General features: G+C 49.3%; 1 non-coding gene and 1 pseudogene across 1 annotated transcript; one reads left to right on the forward strand and one right to left on the reverse strand.

The window, feature by feature from the left end:
- Positions 1-473: 473 nt before the first annotated feature.
- On the reverse strand, positions 474-21285 carry LOC119310603 (annotated as a pseudogene).
- A 70-nt stretch (positions 21286-21355) lies between these two features.
- TRNAR-CCU lies at positions 21356-21428 on the forward strand. The gene has a single exon. It is a non-coding gene; the product is annotated as a tRNA-Arg (tRNA).
- Positions 21429-21865: the final 437 nt, after the last annotated feature.

Raw genomic sequence — 21865 nt, forward strand, 5'->3', positions numbered from 1 at the left:
TACAACAAGCCCATACTCCCCTTGTCCAGATCGCGAGCAGCCACTTAGGTACAACAAGCCCATACTCCCCTAGAAATTTTGAATATTTTATAAAAAAGTAAATAAAATTTGAATTTCTGATATTTTTCAAAATTCAAAGATTTTTTTATTTTGAAATTCTGAACATTGTTGTTTTTTTAAAAAAAAATCTGAAGATTTTTTGAAAATTCAAATAAAATTTGAAATTATGAACATTTTTTGAAAATGTAAACAATTTTGAAATCCTAAACTTTTTCAAAAATTTAAAGAAATTTTGAAATTCTAAACTTTTTCAAAAATTTAAACAAAATTTTAAATTCTGACATTTTTTGAAAATATAAACATATCTGGACGTGGTCTGGTGGGTGGGGACGAGTGTCAGGGCCAACATGGCTGCCTCCATGCACCCTGTCTGGGGTGTATGAGATGAGCATAGCTGAGGGCCCTTTTATGCATCAGATGAGCATAGCCCATGTGAGCTTATGCATCCTACCAAACAAGCAAAAGTGGGTCGGATTGGGAACTTTTGCCCTCATGCACCCTCCATGCACCCTACCAAACACACCCTTAGGCTGCCCGCCCTGGTCTCGGGTCGCCCTGTGCACCATTGTCAATATCAGCCCGCTCACGTAGCTCGCCATCGCGAAGACGCGAACCAAGGAAGTAGAGCGCTCCCGCGACACTGCGTATAGTCCCTAGTAACTATCGGTAGTAGAACTAGATATGCCTGATGACACCGAATGCCTCCGACAACCATGCAAACAACTCTTGTGGCAACGGCCAGAAGCACGACATTGATGAGTCGATCGTGTTGGAAGGGAGAGAGGGATTGGTGGAATTGTCGTTATATTGCTTGAGCCTCATAGGCATATATATAGGAGTACATGATCATCTTAGAGTACAAGGCAAGGTAGAATAATATCCTACGGTATCCTAACTTTCCTAATAATCACGATACCCAACATCCTCCCGCAGTCACAACGGTAGCGACGCAGACGGTGAGACTGAAGAAGAATCCGAAGGCAAGCTGACGGACACCCCCCACAGTCATAACGGTCGATGCATCGCGGAGTCGTGGCTGGAGTGAAAACCGTCGAGGTTGCTCAAGCAGGCGGTAGCCCTTTGTGCCGTTTGTCGATATAGCCGAGAGCGTGGGTGGTGGAGCCGTGGTCGAGGTAGCCGTGCGAAGAATGCCGTGGTCGATGTCGAGTCAGGGTAACTGGTGTCGAGGAAGTCGCCGTGGAGCCGCGGGCGCAAGGAGGCGCCGAGTTAGTCGTGGGCGTAGTGGTGTCGAAGTAGTGGTGCACTGGAGGATGATGTTAACGACGCGTCGCGCCAAGGTTGCCAACCCCGGGAAAACATAGCAGACGAAGGCACGCGTCGGTGTTGCCAGCACCGGGCATGCGTAGATGGACGAAGATGAAGTTGACGAATCGCCGCACCAGGCTTGCCAGGCCCAGGGACACGTTGTGGACGAAGGCACGCGGCGGTGTTGCCAGCACCGGGCATGTGTAGACTGGGACCTGCACGAGCTGTACGTCATGTCAAAGAAGTCGGAGAGTGTTGGGGAACGTAGCAGAAATTCAAAAAATTTCCTACGTATCACCAAGATCTATCTATGGAGAGACCAGCAACGAGTAGAAAGAGAGTGCATCTACATACCCTTGTAGATCGCTAAGCGGAAGCGTTCAAGTGAACGGGGTTGATGGAGTCGTACTCGTCGTGATTCAAATCACCGATGACCAAATGCCGAACGGACGGCACCTCCGCGTTCAACACACGTACAGCCCGGTGACGTCTCCCACGCCTTGATCCAGCAAGGAGAGAGGGAGAGGTTGAGGAAGACTCCATCCAACATCAGCACAACGGCGTGGTGGTGGTGGAGGAGCGTGGCAATCCCGCAGGGCTTCGCCAAGCACCATGGGAGAAGAGGAGGAGGGAGAGGGGCAGGGCTGCACCAACGAGAGATCAAATCGCGTGTTATGGGCAGCCCCTAGGCCTCATATATATAGGGGAAGGGGAGGGCTGCGCCCCCTTTAGGGTTTCCCACCCCAAGGGGCGGCGGCCAGCCTCCAAATGGCATCTGGTGCGGCGGCCAAGAGGGGGGGGAGGAGTCCATCCTCCCCAAGGCACCTCGGAGGTGCCTTCCCCCTTGAGGACTCTTCCCTCTAGGGTTCCCTAGGCGCATGGGCCTCTTGGGGCTGGTGCCCTTGGCCCATGTAGGCCAAGGCGCACCCCCTACAGCCCATGTGGCCCCCCGGGGCAGGTGGCCCCACCCGGTGGGCCCCCGGGACCCTTCCGGTGGTCCCGGTACAATACCGATGACCCCGAAACTTGTCCCGATGGCCGAAACAGGACTTCCTATATATAAATCTTTACCTCCGGACCATTCCGGAATTCCTCGTGACGTCCGGGATCTCATCCGGGACTCCGAACAACATTCGGTTACCACATACAAGCTTCCTTTATAACCCTAGCGTCATCGAACCTTAAGTGTGTAGACCCTACGGGTTCGGGAGACATGTAGACATGACCGAGACGTTCTCCGGTCAATAACCAACAGCGGGATCTGGATACCCATGATGGCTCCCACATGTTCCACGATGATCTCATCGGATGAACCACGATGTCAAGGACTTAATCAATCCCGTATTCAATTCCCTTTGTCTATCGGTATGTTACTTGCCCGAGATTCGATCATCGGTATCCAATACCTTGTTCAATCTCGTTACTGGCAAGTCACTTTACTCGTTCCGTAACACATCATCCCGTGATCAACTCCTTGGTCACATTGCGCATTTGATGATGTCCTACCGAGTGGGCCCAGAGATACCTCTCCGTTTACACGGAGTGACAAATCCCAGTCTCGATCCGCATAAAACAATAGATACTTTCGGAGATACCTGTAGTGCACTTTTATAGTCACCCAGTTACGTTGTGACGTTTGATACACCCAAAGCACTCCTACGGTATCCAGGAGTTACACGCTCTCATGGTCGAAGGAAGAGATACTTGACATTGGCAAAGCTCTAGCAAATGAACTACACGATCTTTTGTGCTAGTCTTAGGATTGGGTCTTGTCCATCACATCATTCTCCTAATGATGTGATCCCGTTATCAACGACATCCAATGTCCATAGCCAGGAAACCATGACTATCTGTTGATCACAACGAGCTAGTCAACTAGAGGCTCACTAGGGACATATTGTGGTCTATGTATTCAGACGTGTATTACGATTTCCGGATAATACAGTTATAGCATGAATAAAAGACAATTATCATGAACAAGGAAATATAATAATAATACTTTTATTATTGCCTCTAGGGCATATTTCCAACAGTCTCCCACTTGCACTAGAGTCAATAATCTAGTTCACATCGCCATGTGATTAACACTCACAGGTCACATCGCCATGTGACTAATACCCAAGAGTTTACTAGAGTCAGTAGTCTAGTTCACATCACTATGTGATTAACACTCAATGAGTTTTATGTTTGATCATGTTGCTTGTGAGAGAGGTTTTTGGTCAACAGGTCTGAAACTTTAAGATCCGTGTGTGCTTTACAAATCTCTATGTCATCTCCTAGATGCAGCTACCACGCTCTATTTGGAGCTATTCCAAACAACTGTTCTACTTGGAGCTATTCTAAATTATTGCTCCATTATATGTATCCGGTCTCTCTACTCAGAGCTATCCGGATAGGTGTCAAGCTTGCATCGTCGTAACCTTTACGACGAACTCTTTTACCACCTCCATAATCGAGAAAATTTCTTAGTCCACTACTTACTAAGGATAACTTTGACCGTTGTCCTGTGAGCCATTCTTGGATCACTCTTGTACCCCTTGACTGACTCATGGCAAGGCACACTTCAGGTGCGGTACATAGCATAGCATACTGAAGAGCCTACGTCTTAAGCATAGGGGACGACCTTCGTCCTTTCTCTCTATTCTGCCGTGGTCGAGCTTTAAGTCTTAACTTCGTACCTTACAACTCAGGCAAGAACTTCTTCTTTGACTGATCCATCTTGAACACCTTCAAGATCATGTCAAGGTATATGCTCATTTTGAAAGTATTATTAAGCATATTGATCTATCCTTATAGATCTCGATGCTCAATGTTCAAGTAGCTTAATCCAGGTTTTCTATTTAAAAACACCTTTCAAATAACCCTATATGCTTTCTAGAAATTCTACATCATTTCTGATCAACAATATGTCAACAACATATACGCATCAGAAATTCTATAGTGCTCCCACTCACTTCTTTGGAAATACAAGTTTCTCATAAACTTTGTATAAATCCAAAATCTTTGATCATCTCATCAAAGCGTACATTCCAACTCCGAGATGCTTACTCCAGTCCTTAGAAGGATCGCTGGAGCTAGCATACCTTTTAGCATCCTTAGGATCGACAAAACTTTTCTGATTGTATTGCATACAACCTTTCCTTACGAAAACTAGTAAGGAAACTTGTCTTGACATCCATCTGCCAGATTTCATAAATGCAGCTAATGCTAACATGATTCCGACGGACTTTAAGCATCGCTACGAGTGAGAAAATCTCATCGTAGTCAACTCCTTGAACTTGTCGGAAAACACTTCGCCACAAGTCGAGCTTCATAGATGGTGACATTACCATCCACGTCCATCTTCTTCTTAAAAGATCCATTTATCTCAATGGATTGCCGATCATCCGGCAAGTCCATCAAAGTCCATGCTTTGTTCTGATATATGGATACTATCTCGGATTTCATGGCTTCTAACCATTTGTCGGAATTCGGGCCCACCATCGCTTCTCCATAGCTCGTAGGTTCATTGTTGTCCAGCAACATGACTTTCAAGACAGGATTACGTACCACTCTGAAGTAGTACGCATCCTTGTCATCCCACGAGGTTTGGTAGTGACTTGATCCGAAGTTTCATGATCAATATTATAAGCTTCCACTTCAATTGGTGTAGGTGCCACAGGAACAACTTCCTGTGCCCTGCCACACACTAGTTGAAGAGACGGTTCAATAACCTCATCAAGTCTCCACCATCCTCCCACTCAACTCTTTCGAGAGAAACCTTTCCTCGAGAAAGGACCCGATTCTAGAAACAATCCATATTGCTTTCGGATCTGAATTAGGAGGTATACCCAACTGTTTTGGGTTTCCTATGAAGATGCATTTTATCCGCTTTGGGTTCGAGCTTATCAACCTGAAACTTTTTCATATAAGCGTCACAGCCCCAAACTTTTAAGAAACGACAACTTAGGTTTCTCTAAACCATAATTCATACGGTGTCATCTCATCGGAATTACGTGGTGCCCTATTTAAAGTGAATGTGGTTGTCTCTAATGCCTAACCCATGAACGATAGTGGTAATTCGATAAGACACATCATGGTACGCACCATATCCAATAGGGTGCAACTATGATGTTCGGACACACCATCACATTATGGTGTTCCAGGCGGTATTAATTGCGAAACAATTTCCACAATGTCTTAATTGTGTGCCAAAACTCATAACTCAGATATTCATCTCTATGATCATATCATAGACATTTTATCCTCTTGTCACAATGATCTGCTACTTCACTATGAAATTACTTGAACCATTCAATAATTCAGACTTGTGTTTCATCAAGTAAATATTCTCAACATCTACTCGAATCATCTGTGAAGTAAGAACACAACGATATTCACTGCATGCCTCAGCACTCATTGGACTGCACACATTAAAATGTGTTGCTTCCAACAAGTTGCTATCTTGTTCCATTTTACTGAAACCGAGGCTTTTCAGTCATCTTGCCCATGTGGTATGATTTGCATATCTCAAGTGATTCAAAATCAAGTGAGTCCAAACGGTCCATTTGCATGGAGTTTCTTCATGCATATACACCAATAGACATGGTTCGCATGTCTCAAACTTTTCAAAAACGAGTGAGTCCAAAGATCCATCAACATGGAGCTTCTTCATGCGTTTTATACCATTATGACTTACATGGCAGTGCCACAAGTAAGTGGTACTATCATTACTATCTTATATCTTTTGGCATGAAAATGTGTATCACTACGACCGAGATTCAATAAACCCTTTAGGTGCAAGACCATTGAAGGTATTATTCAAAAATTAGAGTAACCATTATTCTTCTTAAATGAATAACCGTATTGCGATAGACATAATCCAATCATGTCTATGCTCAACGCAAACACCAATCTCGGTGGTAGAGGGAGCGTGCGATGTTTGATCACATCAAACTTGGAAACACTTCCAACACATATCGTCAGTTCTCCTTTAGCTAGTCTCCGTTTATTCCGTAGCCTTTTATTTCGAGTTACTAACACTTAGCAACCGAACCGGTATCTAATACCCTGGTGCTACTAGGAGTACTAGTAAAGTACACATCAACACAATGTATATCCAATATACTTCTATCGACCTTGCCAGCCTTCTCATCTACCAAGTATCTAGGGTAATTCTGCTCCAGTGGTTGTTCCCTTTATTACAGAAGCACTTAGTCTCGGGTTTGGGTTCAACCTTGGGTTTCTTCACTAGAGCAGCAGCTGATTTGCCGTTTCATGAAGTATCCCTTTGTTCCCTTGCCCTTCTTGAAACTAGTGGTTTCACCAACCATCAACAATTGATGCTCCATCTTGATTTCTACTTTCGCGGTGTCAAACATCACGAATATTTCAAGGATCATCATATCTATCCCTGATATGTTATAGTTCATCACGAAGCTCTAGCAGCTTGGTGGCAATGACTTTGGGGAAACATCACTATCTCATCTGGAAGATCAACTCCCACTTGATTCAAGTGATTGTTGCACTCAGACAATCTGAGCACAAGCTCAACGATTGAGCTTCTCTCCTTAGTTTGCAGGCTAAGAAAATCGTCGGAGGTCTCATACCTCTTGACGTGGGCACGAGCCTGAAATCCCAATTTCAGCCCTCGAAACATCTCATATGTTCCGTGACGTTTCGAAAACGTCTTTAGTGCCTCAACTCTAAACCGTTTAACTGAACTATCACGTAGTTATCAAAACGTGTATGTCTGATGTTCGCAACATCCACAAACGACGTTTGGGGTTCAGCACACTAAGCAGTGCATTAAGGACATAAGCTTTCTACTGATCGCATAATCGCTACTATCAACTTTCAACTATAATTTTCTCTAGGAACATATCTAAACAGTACAACTATAGCGCGAGCTACGACATAATTTGCAAAAGGTCTTTTGACTATGTTCAGGATAATTAAGTTCATCTTATGAACTCCCACTCAGATAGACATCCCTCTAGTCATCTAAGTGATTACATGATCCGAGTCAACTAGGCCGTGTCCGATCATCACGTGAGACGGACTAGTCATCATCGGTGAACATCTTCATGTTGATCGTATCTACTATACGACTCATGCTCGACCTTTCGGTCTCCGTGTTCCGAGGCCATGTCTGCACATGCTAGGCTCGTCAAGTTAACCCTAAGTGTTTTCGCTGTGTAAAACTGTCTTACACCCGTTGTATGTGAACGTAAGAATCCATCACACCCGATCATCACGTGGTGCTTAGAAGCGACGAACTGTAGCAACGGTGCACAGTTAGGGGAGAACACTTCTTGAAATTTTGTAAGGGATCATCTTATTTACTACCGTCGTCCTAAGCAAACAAGATGCATAAACATGATAAACATCACATGCAATCAAATAGTGACATGATATGACCAATATCATTTTGCTCCTTTTGATCTTCATCTTCGGGGCTCCATGATCATCATCGTCACCGGCACGACACCATGATCTCCATCATCGTGTCTTCATGAAGTTGTCACGCCAACGACTACTTCTACTTCTATGACTAACGCGTTTAGCAATAAAGTAAAGTAGTTTACATGGCGTTCTTCAATGACACGCAGGTCATACAATAAATAAAGACAACTCCTATGGCTCCTGCCGGTTGTCATACTCATCGACATGCAAGTCGTGAATCCTATTACAAGAACATGATCAATCTCATACATCACATATCATTCATCACATTCTTCTTGGCCATATCACATCACATAGCATACCCTGCAAAAACAAGTTAGACGTCCTCTAATTGTTGTTGCATGTTTTACATGGCTGCTATGGGTTTCTAGCAAGAACGTTTCTTACCTACGCAAGACCACAACGTGATATGCCAATTGCTATTTACCCTTCATAAGGACCCTTTTCATCGAATCCGTTCCGACTAAAGTGGGAGAGACTGGCACCCGCTAGCCACCTTATGCACCAAGTGCATGTCAATCGGTGGAACCTGTCTCACGTAAGAGTACGTGTAAGGTCGGTCCGGGCCGCTTCATCCCACAATACCGTCGAAACAAGATTGGACTAGTAACGGTAAGCATATTGAACAACATCAACGCCCACAACTACTTTGTGTTCTACTCGTGCAAAGAATCTACGCAATAGACCTAGCTCTGATACCACTGTTGGGGAACGTAGCAGAAATTCAAAAATTTTCCTACGTATCACCAAGATCTATCTATGGAGAGACCAGCAACGAGTAGAAAGAGAGTGCATCTACATACCCTTGTAGATCGCTAAGCGGAAGCGTTCAAGTGAACGGGGTTGATGGAGTCATACTCGTCGTGATTCAAATCACCGATGACCAAATGCCGAACGGACGGCACCTCCGCGTTCAACACACGTACAGCCCGGTGACGTCTCCCACGCCTTGATCCAGCAAGGAGAGAGGGAGAGGTTGAGGAAGACTCCATCCAACAGCAGCACAACGGCGTGGTGGTGGTGGAGGAGCGTGGCAATCCCGCAGGGCTTCGCCAAGCACCATGGGAGAAGAGGAGGAGGGAGAGGGGCAGGGCTGCACCAACGAGAGATCAAATCGCGTGTTATGGGCAGCCCCTAGGCCTCATATATATAGGGGAAGGGGAGGGCTGCGCCCCCTTTAGGGTTTCCCACCCCAAGGGGCGGCGGCCAGCCTCCAGATGGCATCTGGTGCGGCGGCCAAGAGGGGGGGAGGAGTCCATCCTCCCCAAGGCACCTCGGAGGTGCCTTCCCCCTTGAGGACTCTTCCCTCTAGGGTTCCCTAGGCGCATGGGCCTCTTGGGGCTGGTGCCCTTGGCCCATGTAGGCCAAGGCGCACCCCCTACAGCCTATGTGGCCCCCCGGGGCAGGTGGCCCCACCCGGTGGGCCCCCGGGACCCTTCCGGTGGTCCCGGTACAATAACGATGACCCCGAAACTTGTCCTGATGGCCGAAACAGGACTTCCTATATATAAATCTTTACCTCCGGACCATTCCGGAACTCCTCGTGACGTCCGAGATCTCATCCGGGACTCCGAACAACATTCGGTTACCACATACAAGCTTCCTTTATAACCCTAGCGTCATCGAACCTTAAGTGTGTAGACCCTACGGGTTCGGGAGACATGTAGACATGACCGAGACGTTCTCCGGTCAATAACCAACAGCGGGATCTGGATACCCATGATGGCTCCCACATGTTCCACGATGATCTCATCGGATGAACCACGATGTCAAGGACTTAATCAATCCCGTATTCAATTCCCTTTGTCTATCGGTATGTTACTTTCCCGAGATTCGATCGTCGGTATCCAATACCTTGTTCAATCTCGTTACCGGCAAGTCACTTTACTCGTTCCGTAACACATCATCCCGTGATCAACTCCTTGGTCACATTGCGCATTTGATGATGTCCTACCGAGTGGGCCCAGAGATACCTCTCCGTTTACACGGAGTGACAAATCCCAGTCTCGATCCGCATAAAACAATAGATACTTTCGGAGATACCTGTAGTGCACTTTTATAGTCACCCAGTTACGTTGTGACGTTTGATACACCCAAAGCACTCCTACGGTATCCAGGAGTTACACGCTCTCATGGTCGAAGGAAGAGATACTTGACATTGGCAAAGCTCTAGCAAATGAACTACACGATCTTTTGTGCTAGTCTTAGGATTGGGTCTTGTCCATCACATCATTCTCCTAATGATGTGATCCCGTTATCAACGACATCCAATGTCCATAGCCAGGAAACCATGACTATCTGTTGATCACAACGAGCTAGTCAACTAGAGGCTCACTAGGGACATATTGTGGTCTATGTATTCACACGTGTATTACGATTTCCGGATAATACAGTTATAGCATGAATAAAAGACAATTATCATGAACAAGGAAATATAATAATAATACTTTTATTATTGCCTCTAGGGCATATTTCCAACAGAGAGGCCAGCAGAGAAGGACTCGACGACGGTTGTGGCGCCAATCGGCGCGGGGGCAATGTCGCCCACGGTTGTTAGAGTAGATGAAGCGGTCAGGGTAAATGACGGCGATGCTGGCGACGGGATGGTGCTGGACAAAGACGAAGGGAGGTGGATGGGCGGCTGCGGCGGCTATAGGGGTAGCGGCGGCGGCGGCCGAAGAAGAGCGGCGGCGATGGCCTGTCGGCGGTGGCGACGGCTATGTTAGGAGTGTGATGGCGATGCTCGAAGGAGGCGAAGAACCTGACAACATGACGAAGACCAGCGCGGACAGTGGCGTTCCCGCGCCAAGGGAGGCGGTGCGGCGCATACCACGAAAGGTCAACACGCAGCGACGGTGGTTGACCACGGCCCGCGGCGCTATGGCCTGAAGGGGCTATGCAGCGGCGGCCGCCAGGTCGGGGCGACGGCGGGAAGACCTTGGGACGGCGGCAGGAACCGCGGGCTGCGGCGCGACAGCCCGAAGGGGCGGCGCGGCGAAGGAGCGCGGCTCAGTGTAACTACGGGGACAGCCTCGGGACGGCGGCGTGAACCGCGTGCCACGCTCGCTACGGTGGCGCGAGGGTCTGTGCAGCCATGGGGACGGCCTGGAGCGGACGGCCCCGGGGCGGCGGTGGACCGCGGGCCGCGGTACTACGGCCCGAAGAGGCGACGCAACGGTGACGCGGGTCAGTGCAGCCAGGAGAAGAACCACGAGGCGGCGGCGCTGTGGCCTGAAGGGGCGACGCGGCGGCAGCCCGTTGCTCGATCGGTGGAGGGGCGCGCTGAACTCGGGGATGCTCTTCACGGGCCCTGCGGAGTGCGCGCAACCGACTAGCCATGTCAGTCGCACGGCGTAGATGAGACGGATCGCGGCGGCGGCGGGTGATCAATCCGATCGCGCGCGAAGTCGGGGATGTCGCTCGGTGGAGACGGGATGGCGGCGGAGTTCGAGATGAATCCGGCGATGGCTGGCGGCAGGGCGGCTATGATTGGCCGCCGCATGGCGCGAGGCCGCCGGATCAGGGTGATGCAGGAGTCCCAGTCGGAGCAGAGCGGTGAAGACCGGTGTAGATCGAGGGGCGGGCCGGCGCGTTAACGGCAGCGGTGAAGGGCCGCCACATGACGCGAGGCCGCCGGGTCGGGGCGACCAGCGGGCAGACGCACGAACGACGCGCTAAGCCGTCGGGTCGGTGAAGTAGCCGGCCGGTTGCGCCGAGTTTGGAGTAGAGGCGCACAGGCTCGTCGGCGATGGTGGGCGACGCAAACCGATCATGATTAGATCGAAAAAACAAAAAGAAACCGCCGATCAAGATGACCGGTGGGAGAGAGAAAACCCCAGAGCAAGGGCTCGGGAAAAAGACTCTCTAGGGCAGCCGGTCAACACGACTGGTAGACGAACCCTAGGTACGGGCGGCGCGGACCCCGGGGGCGGTCATGGAGGCCGACCGTCCCAGGGGCGGCGCGCAGGTGCGGAAACGGCGATGGCTAGGATTTAGAACCCAGAAACTGATACCATGTTGGAAGGGAGAGAGCAGGGACGGAGCTGCTTGGTAAGCATTGGGGTCAATTGACCCCAATGAAATTAGATAACTCTTCCTTAGTTTAGTACTAATTATTATTCATTTATGGAAGATGACCCCACTGTCACATGACCCCATCAAACTTTTTTTCTAGCTTCGTCCCTGGGAGAGAGGGATTGGTGGAATTTTCGTTATATTGCTTGAGCCTCATAGGCATATATATAGGAATACATGATCGTCTTGAAATACAAAGAAAGATAGAATTCTACATATACTAAACCTGGCTAGGTTTAGTTTTTCTGTTTTTTTCCACTTTTTCCTATCATAACAAATCGTCCAATGAATGTGCAACACGTGTAATAGTGGGGGATGTGGGTGTGTGCACGCCTGGGTGAGCGGAGCGCATGTAGCTGGGAATCATTAAAAAATACGACCGCCTTTGACGATTGGGTGTCCATGTTCAGTTTCGTATTGGTTGCATGGGGGAGACCAATTTGTCTATCGCCTGGTTTGGATTCTTCTGCATGCGCCGCTGTCTACTTCCTTTTTTTTATCTCTGCTTTTTGCCACGTATGCTTGGCTGGGTTGGCTGCCGTTTGCATCTTCTCCACTTTTCGCGCTGGCGTTTGCCGCTTCGATGGAAGTCTCTGCGTATTTCTGCGCTGGCGGTTGCCGCTTTGCTGGAAGCCTCTGCGTGTTTCTCTACCGCCTTTGCTTCCCGACTCCGATTTGAACTCTTCTGTGCTGTCATTCCCTATAAATACAGGTGCTCTTGTGCCTCCGCTGCTCATTGCGTTCGCTTCCGGTTTTCTTCTTCTTTCTTCAGCAGTAGTGCTGCTTCTTTGTTCGGCCCACACCCTGAGCCATCCGGGGGGGAGCTGGTTCGTGCCCCTGTGGCATCGGGGGATACTGCCCTCACCTACGAGCAGCACAGATGTGGAGGGGTTGCGCCGTGTGTGATGTGTGGGAGTTGGAGGTGCCGCTTTGGCAGGAGCTATTCTGACCGGTGTGCCGGTGCGATGTCGCCGGGGTGCAGATGTCGGTCGCTGGCGACCAGTCTGTTAGTCGACTACGCCGCCGGGAGCAACCGCCGGTCCAGTCATAAACATGTTCCTGTCTCTATTTCTTCCTCTTAATTTCCGCCCGGTGTTGTCGATCGGAGGGGAGGCGACACCGGTAGAACACCGTGCAGGAGAGCTCCGGCACAAGTCGGCGGGAGCAGGAGGGATGCAAGAGCATGTCTTCAAGGACGAGAGGTTATTTGGCATGCACTTACCACTCCCACCTCGCATGCGCCGCCGCCCAAGGCCCCAGCCATCGCCACCATTGCGATGTTGCCATCGAGTCGATTTTCACCGTCGGCGGCGAGGTCTTGCTGGGTCCGCAGGAGCCACGGCGTCTTCAGCCTCCTGAACTGGCTACGCGTGCAGCAGCTGGGCGTGGTCGCTGCTATGCTCGAGGTGGTCGTATTCGTGTGAGTCACGCCCGAAGCCCTCTTTCACGCCCGCGGGCCTCCCTTCTCTTGAGTTGTCGCCGTTGTGCACATGGACACAACGTCTGCCGTTCTCTGCCGGTTGCTGGAGTTTTCCTCTACGCTTGCATGGCGGCCATGGTGCTCCAATCCCGAGTTTCCTGCGTCGCTACCTGGCCCGTGCAAGGTCCAAGCTGGGCGAGAAGGATGCCGGAGCCGGCCACAACCGTTCCTCTGTGTGCATGCGTCAACTCTGTTGGGTGTCGTCAACTTGCTTTCTGTTTGCTGCTGCTTGCTTACTGCTTTCTGTATTGTTATAGTTTTAAATTTGTGTTCATACATGCAATTAACTAATTATATTCATTTTCTGGTACACAGATCAATTTTGGCGATTATATTCATTTTCAGGTACAAAGATTAATTTTGATTATATTCATTTTCAGGTACAAACATTATTTGCAGTAGTACGTATAATGAGAAATATAAGGTCTACTTACTTGAGTATGAATAGTCAGATGGAGAAAACATAATATGTAATTGAAAAAAAACAGTATGTGATACACTGAATTTTCTTTTACGAGTTCCCTTTTGTACTCTATACTTATTTCTATGGTCCATGTTAGGATATCTCCTACAACTGGCCTGATTGTTACACAAATCTGAATTCCTAAAGGTCCACCGGGATTTTGATGTTGCTAAAGAAAGAGACAAGGATCAGTGTTACATATTACTTACAGTACATCCTATCATGAATAGGCATATATGCTTTTTACCTACCTTTTCCTTATGGACTATGCCGTAGTACATGACTATTTTCAGTTAGCGCTAGCAGAGGGAACACGCAGCAACTGTTGTCCATCTGTACAGCGGCACTGTTGATGGTAAATTGCGTGGACGCGGGCGTAGATGACGTTGTCACGCTTCATTTGTTCTCCATACTTAATTAGCTCCCTAGCTATTTGTGATGGTGAAATTTTTGTAATTTGAATTGTCATATGTGTTGAGATAGCTAGCAGGTACTATGTTTTGATCGACCCATTTGTTTGTCCAGTTGAATCGGTAAGTCCATTATAATGTGTGTAATTGGAAGAAGGTCGGTATCAGCCGGTACATGCATATGTTTTCTCATTTGATCGATCAAGCATCGTGCATGCATGTAGGAATAGTAGGGCATTTGAACATGCTTATTGATCTTGATAGGAACACTTTTCGCCTGTGATTTCTTACTTGGAAGAGCGTTGTATGGTAGTACATCCGGGTGTCCTGAAGCAGGCAACTTGTGATACTATGATTAGTTTGAAGCCATACATACTTGTTTCACAAAATACATGGTTCATCACTTCTATTTTCTTACTATTTGTTTCACTAATGGTGTATATTTTTTTTGGAACGTTTCCTAATGTATACATATGGAAGCTCGGTTCAAGCACAATTTGCCATCAGAATAGGTAGTCTCAAGTTTCTTTTGGTTTTGCCTTGCAAGATTTAATGACCAGAACTACTTCAGTACTTTATTTTGACTCACTACTTTTAAGAATATTGTTGAATGATACAAATTCGATGAAGATTGGCATGTTGGAATCAGTTTAATATGTGCTTCGGGAGAAGATTTCCAATAGGGTCTCTATTCATATATTTATACACTATTCCCCTAAAATTTGATTCGACATGCACTTCTTGGCTCTCAAATTAAGGTATGCATCTTTTATGCTTTCCAAAAGCAGTGGAAGAAGGAAAGAGTTCATGATGTGCTTTCTTTGGAGAACAAAGAGAATGCTACTCTCCATTTTGGATGGAGAAGTGGTAGTTCTTGCCGGGTACTTTAGGACTAATTAGCCAGTGGTTCAGGCCCCTACAAGATATGACATGATTGATGCATAACTGATTGTATCTTCATTACAAAGACATACCTCATCTATCCCACATGAAATCACAACAATGGAAGAAATAAACCAAATAAAATTAAACAAAACAAGAGTTCAAACCAAGCACATGAAACTAGATATGAAGATGAAAAACCAAACATTTCGTGACAAAAAACATACAATTAAACTTACATGAACCTGAACAACCGTTGGAAACACAACAACTAAAATTAAAAACCTCAAACTAACGTAACAACCAACCAATTAGCCAAATAATCAACACAAGGCCCTTTCTATCATCACATACAAAACTTCTATGTAGTGTCTAAATAATGTGTGTATCTTTATGAAAGATTTCAGAATGCGTACCAATATGATGTTCTCCCATATATACAACACAACATAAGAATAAAGTGAACAAACAACAAGTGAATACTCAATCAGATAAAGTTTAACAACATTGCGTACACAATTTCTCACATAATGTATCAATAGGCGCGGCGTGCCGCCGCGCGGGTATGGCTAGTAATATCCTAAGCTATCCTAACTTTTCTAATAATCACGATACTCAACAGATCGTTCGTCATCACTGCTCCATGGTTGTTAACACCAGCATCGTCGCCACTGATGTCGATCCGTTGGAGCGGATGATGCTAGCCTCATGCTTCATGAAGTGGTGGAGCTTTAGCACCCTAAACCGATCATACATGGCGATTTATGGCATGGGAGAGCATCTAGAAGACGACAAAGGAGCCCTGTGGGGTGTCTAGAAGTTAGTTGTTGATCCATCGGTCAGTCTTCAGTGCCTGGAGCACGATGTACGCACCCTACTGGGTGAGCGCGATGAAGTAGACAATCCCCGCTGATCATACCGGAATGATGTGCGTCAAACACTTCAGCTCCTCCACCTGTTGCGCCATGCATAACTGCCATGGTTCCGTCGACATCCTCCCATTGGCACAGAGAATGTTTTTTTAGAACAAAGACTCTTAGACGCGTTTGGCTTTAAATTAATAAAGCCCACAACAGGCAGCGTATCGGACATAGTGACGAAACAGACGACACGAGCACGGAGGCTCCCGGCTAGCTTAAACATAAGGTTTACGAGCGAAAGACCTGACCAAACGAAGTACGAAGCGAGTACATGGCACATAGCCAGAGCTTAGAGCACGCAGGCTCGCTCGATCGCGGGGCAAAAGGGCCACTATCAAGATGGAGACGTGGCGGGGGGCTCCCTAGCCAAAACGTAGAAGTAGCACAGACGGTCTTGAGCATGCTTCAGCTTGTCAGCATCCTTGCGCCTCGCCAACGGACTCCACTGCTGCAAGAAGAGGTTGCATTTATAGATGATGTTAGCCGGGTGCGTTGGGAAGATACCCTCGATCGCAAGTTTGTTCCTAGTGAGCCAAAGAGACCAAGCCAGGGCTCCGATACAGCTCCACAGCACGCGATTGTTGCCTCCTGAAGCAGAGGCGATGATACCCGCTAGATCTGAGGTTGATCGAGGGTTCCACGAGGTGTTAGCGACTGCGCGGACCGCGCTCCAAGCAAAGCAAGCTATCGGGCAGCGGAAGAAAACGTGGTTCGCATCTTCCGTGACGTTGCAAACCGCGCACGTACCCGTCAACGGGCCGTGTCGTTTGGCAACGTTGGCCGAGTTGGGCAGTCTATTGCGAAACAGCTGCCAGAAGAACACCTTAATCTTAAGCGGGAGGCTCGCGGTCCAAAGGCCTTTTGGCACTAGGAAGGCCTGGCTCTGGCACATCTTTCGGTACAAAGATTTGATCGAAAACTTGCCAGAAGGGGTAAGGGACCACGTCACGGTGTCCGCGGGCATGGAAAGCGACACCGGCGCGATGATATCAAGCAGCTCCGCTAGGTGGGCAAGTTCCGTTCCCGTTAACTCGCGCCGGAAACAGATCGCAGGGGGGAGGAGGCAAGCCCCGTGGCAACGCTCAAATCCGAGTTGACCGCCTGGACGTACAAGTCCTGGAAAGCGGACCAGAGGGGTTGGGATCCCCCCCAGTGATCCAACCAAAACTGTGCCGAACGGCCATTGCCAATGGAGAACTTGGCGCCCAGGGCGAAGGCTGGCCGAACCGCTTGAAGGTCATTCCAAAAGGGTGAACCCCTCGCCACACCTTCGAAAAAGTTCCCGGACGGGAAGTACTTTGCACGAAGCAGATTGACCCACAAGCCCGTCGCCCCCTACGACAGCTTTCAGATCCACTTACACATGAGTGCAATGTTGAGTATTCTGGTGTTCGTGATCCCTAGCCCTCCCTGGGCCTTTGGACGGCACACCGTATCCCAACGAACCATGTGGTATTTGCGCTTTGGTCCCGCTCCTTCCCAAAAGAAATGGAACCGGGGTGTGTCCATCTTGGCATGCACCCCTTCGGCCAAAAGGAAAAGCCCCATAGCGAATTGCGGCAACGAGGAGAGGCTCGAATTCGTGAGCACCAACCTAGCTGTGGAGGAGAGGAACTTTCCCCTCCATGGGCAAACCCGTCCACCCACCTTGGTCCAAAGCGGAGCCCAGCCGTCGATCGTAATGCGCTTAGCATCTAACGGAAGACCCAAATAAGTAAACAGAAGTTTGCCTAACTTGCAATTCAGCAGGTTCGCAACGCGCCTACTATCCTGCACCTCCATGCCCATAGACATGACTTCGCACTTGTGGAAGTCTATTTTAAGACCCGACATCAGTTCAAAGCTAATGAGCAGTGCTTTGACTGTAGCAATGCTGTGCAGGTCGGGTTGGAACAATAATAGCGTATCGTCCGCGTGTTGCAAGTGAGAAATCCCCCCTGGGATGAGGTGTCCCAACACCCCTTTTATGTGGCCAGCCTCCGCGGCTTTCCGCAGCATGGCAGCCAGTGCGTCGGCGAAAAAGTTAAACAAGAGCGGTGACATGGGGTCACCTTGGCGCAAGCCACGCTTGTTCCTGAAGAAGTTCCCTACTTCTCCTTAACCGAGACGACAGTTTGCCCCCTCCCCCGAGACCAATTGCATCACTCGATGAACCCATACAGGCGAAAAGCCCCTGCCGGAGAGGACTTGCCGAAGAAAATCCCAGTTGACGCGATCGTAAGCCTTCTCGAAATCTAATTTCAGGAGGATCAGCGGTTCGTGTGTGCGTCTAAGCTCGTGAAGGGCCTCTTGCAAGGCTAACGGACCCTCGAGGATGTTCCTACTGCGAATAAACGCCGACTGCGAGCGACTAATGATGCGATGGGCGATTGGCGAGAGCCTAGAGGCGCAGCCTTTTGCGCAAATTTTGAACGGGACATTAATGAGTGCAATGGGTCTGTACTGACGGATGTTGTCCGCGCCCGGTACTTTCAGAATGAGCGAGAGCACACCGTAGTTAAGCCTAGCGATGTCCACAGAGCCGCCCATAAAACCGTTGCACACGTCGAAAATAGGGCCACGTAGCAGTGACCAAAAATGCTTAAACATCGCCACCGGCCACCCATCCGGGCCTGGGGCCGTGTCGGTTTCATGCTACATAACGCGTTGTCGATTTCCTTAGGGAGGAATGCAAGCCCCGGCTCCTCGTTCTCGCTATCTAACACCCGCTGGGACGGCAGCCACACATCCGCACGCAGGCGTGCGCATTGTGCCTCGTCCGTCCCCATCATACTTATGTAGAAGTCGTAGATGTGGTTGGAGATCTCCGATTGCTGAAGAAGGAGCCCCTGCTCCGTCTGCAGCCTTAGGATAGAGCATTTCCTGCGCCGGCCGTTCGCATAAGCTTGGAAATACTTAGTGTTCGCGTCCCCTTTGAGCGTCCACTTGAGGCCACCTTGACGCCTCCAATATTCCTCCTCGGCCCGCAGCAATGCTTCGACTTGCCCTTCCAAGTCGTAGCGCTGCACCCATTCTTGCTCCGAGAAAGGACGCGTGTCCGCTTGGGCATCAAGGAGGGCGATATCAGCCAGTAGCCTCGCCCTGAGGACCTTGGCATCACGCCTCTGGTTCGCGCCCCACCCCTTTAGGCTTGCGCGAAGGCGGGACCCCACCGTGATCCAGAGCTCCATCGGGCCACGTTGCTGGCCAGAGAGGTGGACAATTCGTAGCCATCTCTCCCTAAAGATTGCGTCAAAGTCAGGGACCTCAAACCACGCGGTTTCGAAGAAGAAGCGCGGGCTGCGATGGATTCCATCTTCCCCAGAAGATAAGATTAAAGGCACATGGTCCGAACCGATCCTTGTTCCAGCAAGGAGCGAGCACAAAGGGAACACTACTTCCCAGTCCGGAGACATGAAGGCACTATCCAGGACAGATCACACCGGGGCTAGTTGCTTGTTAGTCCAAGTATATCTCGCCCCAGTTCTAGCCACTTCCCTAAGTGTCATAGAAGCAATCGCGTTGTTGAACATGGCCACCCTTGACCAATTAATGTTGTCATTGTTCTTATCCGCACCCGAACGAATCAGGTTGAAATCCCCTCCCACCATGAGCGGGATCCGAGCTGCAGCTAGATCGAGCACCTTGGCTTCAAGTTCTCCCAAGAACTTAGCCGAACGGGAGTGATCTGTCGGTCCGTAGACTTGCACGATCGCGAGTTCGCGAAGCGACGCTCGCAGGCGGATTCTGGCCGCAATAAGGAAAGTACCGACCTCTCAGGTCAGCACCTCATAAGTGGCACTGCAAAAACCAAGCAACATGCCACCCGAGTGGCCGTGAGCTGGGATATGTTGCCACACAAAGCGCTCTAAGGGGTCTATAGCTAGGATATCTTGGTGCCCAAACTCTGATTGATCGTTTCCTGTGGCCCTACGATATCGATCGCCTGTTTTCTAATGTACTCCTTCAGCTGGGTGCGCCGTCTCGAATGGTCGAAGCCACGAATGTTCCAAATAAGCGCGCGTTTTTAAATTACACGGTTCCGAAGGCGCACCCCCTGGAGGTGATCGCCTTAGCCACGCGCCTCACCTTGCCACAGCGAGGCGAGGGGGGAGCAGCAACCCCTGTTGCCGTGTCCCCATCGGGCTGGATTGCTGGCACCAGCGAGGGCTCAGCCTCCAGTGCCAGGCGTTCCGTGTGTTGAGCAGCCGCCGCTGCGAGCGCTGCCTGCGCCATCTCCTTAGCACGGATCAGCGAGATGAGCTCGGTCACCCCACCGTCACCCATCAGTTCCACCCCACTCTCTCCCAGAACCTCGCCCAAATGCTCGTCCGAAAAGAAATCTAGAATCGTAAAACGCGGCAAGGGATTACCTGAAGTTTCCAGGTTCTTCTGAGCTTGCAGTAGTTGGGCGCGCTGGAGAATGTCCTGGGGGGCCGGCATGACTGCCTTGTCTAGGCATGTGAAGTGGTTAGTGTATGCTGGCTTGGAGATGAGATTGATCCGATGCAACGGGTCAAACAACTCGACAACACCACGAGATCGCGGGAGGTGGCACTTTTGTGCGGCAGCGACAAGGACTTGGGTGAAGCTCTTGAAGACGACAGCGGGGCGTAGAGGTGCATGCCCATGAAGAAGACGACATATGCAAGAGTCACATGAGCATGGCAGGTAGGGTAGGCATGGCGAGCCCCAACGCCAAGTTGACGTTGCTCTGGAGGTAGATGATGATGGTGGTCGAGAGCATCATGGACGATGGTGAAGATGAAATAGTACTAGTTGAAGAAGCTGGTGATGCCGCGTCGACCATTAGTGGTGCGCGGGTTGAACTAGTCGGCTCCGAAGGCCAGGTTGCACGATTGAGTGCCACTAGCGCTTACGACCATGAGAAGGAGGACACCAGGAGTGTGGCGAACTGGGAGCTGGCGGGGCCCTCACACTGACGCTCTTTAGATGCGTTGCACGCCCGAGGGTAACGGGCATGGAGCGCGATGGCGAGGGTGAGGATGAACATGCCGATGAAGGAGGACATGGTAGTGGCGGCGATGGTAGTGTAGTGGCCGAGGTACGTGTTTCTGACATCGGCACCAAATACGATGGTGAGGCTGCTGGTGCCGAAGAATACGTTAAGGAGCCTGGTGGTGGTGACGCTCGGCACGTGGTACAGTCTCGTTAGGTAGACTAGCATGTTGGACAACGTCGCGGTCGTCCTAAGCTTCCTGAACGTCTCGTTTCCTGGGATAACAAATGCATATCTGCTTAGTTTTCCTAGTCCAAAATTAAATCCAAGGAAACTAACCTGTTCATCTTTTATGAATTCAGTCGCCACTTGCCAGAACAAGTCTATAGCTCTTCGAATTAAAATGGGAACATATGAGCGCCTGTAGCTCAGTGGATAGAGCGTCCGTTTCCTAAGCGGAAGGCCGTAGGTTCGACCCCTACCTGGCGCGTCATTTTTTATTTTTTGCTCTACTGTTTCAAATCTAATTACCTCGCTTCAATTCTTTCAAAGAGAAATAAATAAAGTCATGCAAATTCCTGTTTGAGTCTACAACATTTTTTTTTTGCGACTTGAGTCTACAACATTAATACATGAAACTGTAAACCCAACGTCACGCCCTGAAAGAAGGGAAACAGTATAATTTCCAAACACATATATACAGTTCGTTTTAAAAACAGAAGGTGACTACCACACAAAAAGTGTAACTAGCCCCAAAAAACTAAGAAGGAAAGAAAAAACTGTTGGGATAGTGAACTATCCCTTAGGAGAGTGGCGGCGGGACAACGGCGGCTTCGGCGTACGGTGACGGGCTGCGGGCTGCGGCGAGCCGACGGGGCGGCGACGGGACGGGGCGGCAGCGAGACGCAAGACGTCGCGGCGGCGGAT

This window comes from Triticum dicoccoides, chromosome 5B, assembly GCF_002162155.2.
Source record: "Triticum dicoccoides isolate Atlit2015 ecotype Zavitan chromosome 5B, WEW_v2.0, whole genome shotgun sequence".
NCBI classification, from domain to species: Eukaryota; Viridiplantae; Streptophyta; class Magnoliopsida; order Poales; family Poaceae; genus Triticum; species Triticum dicoccoides.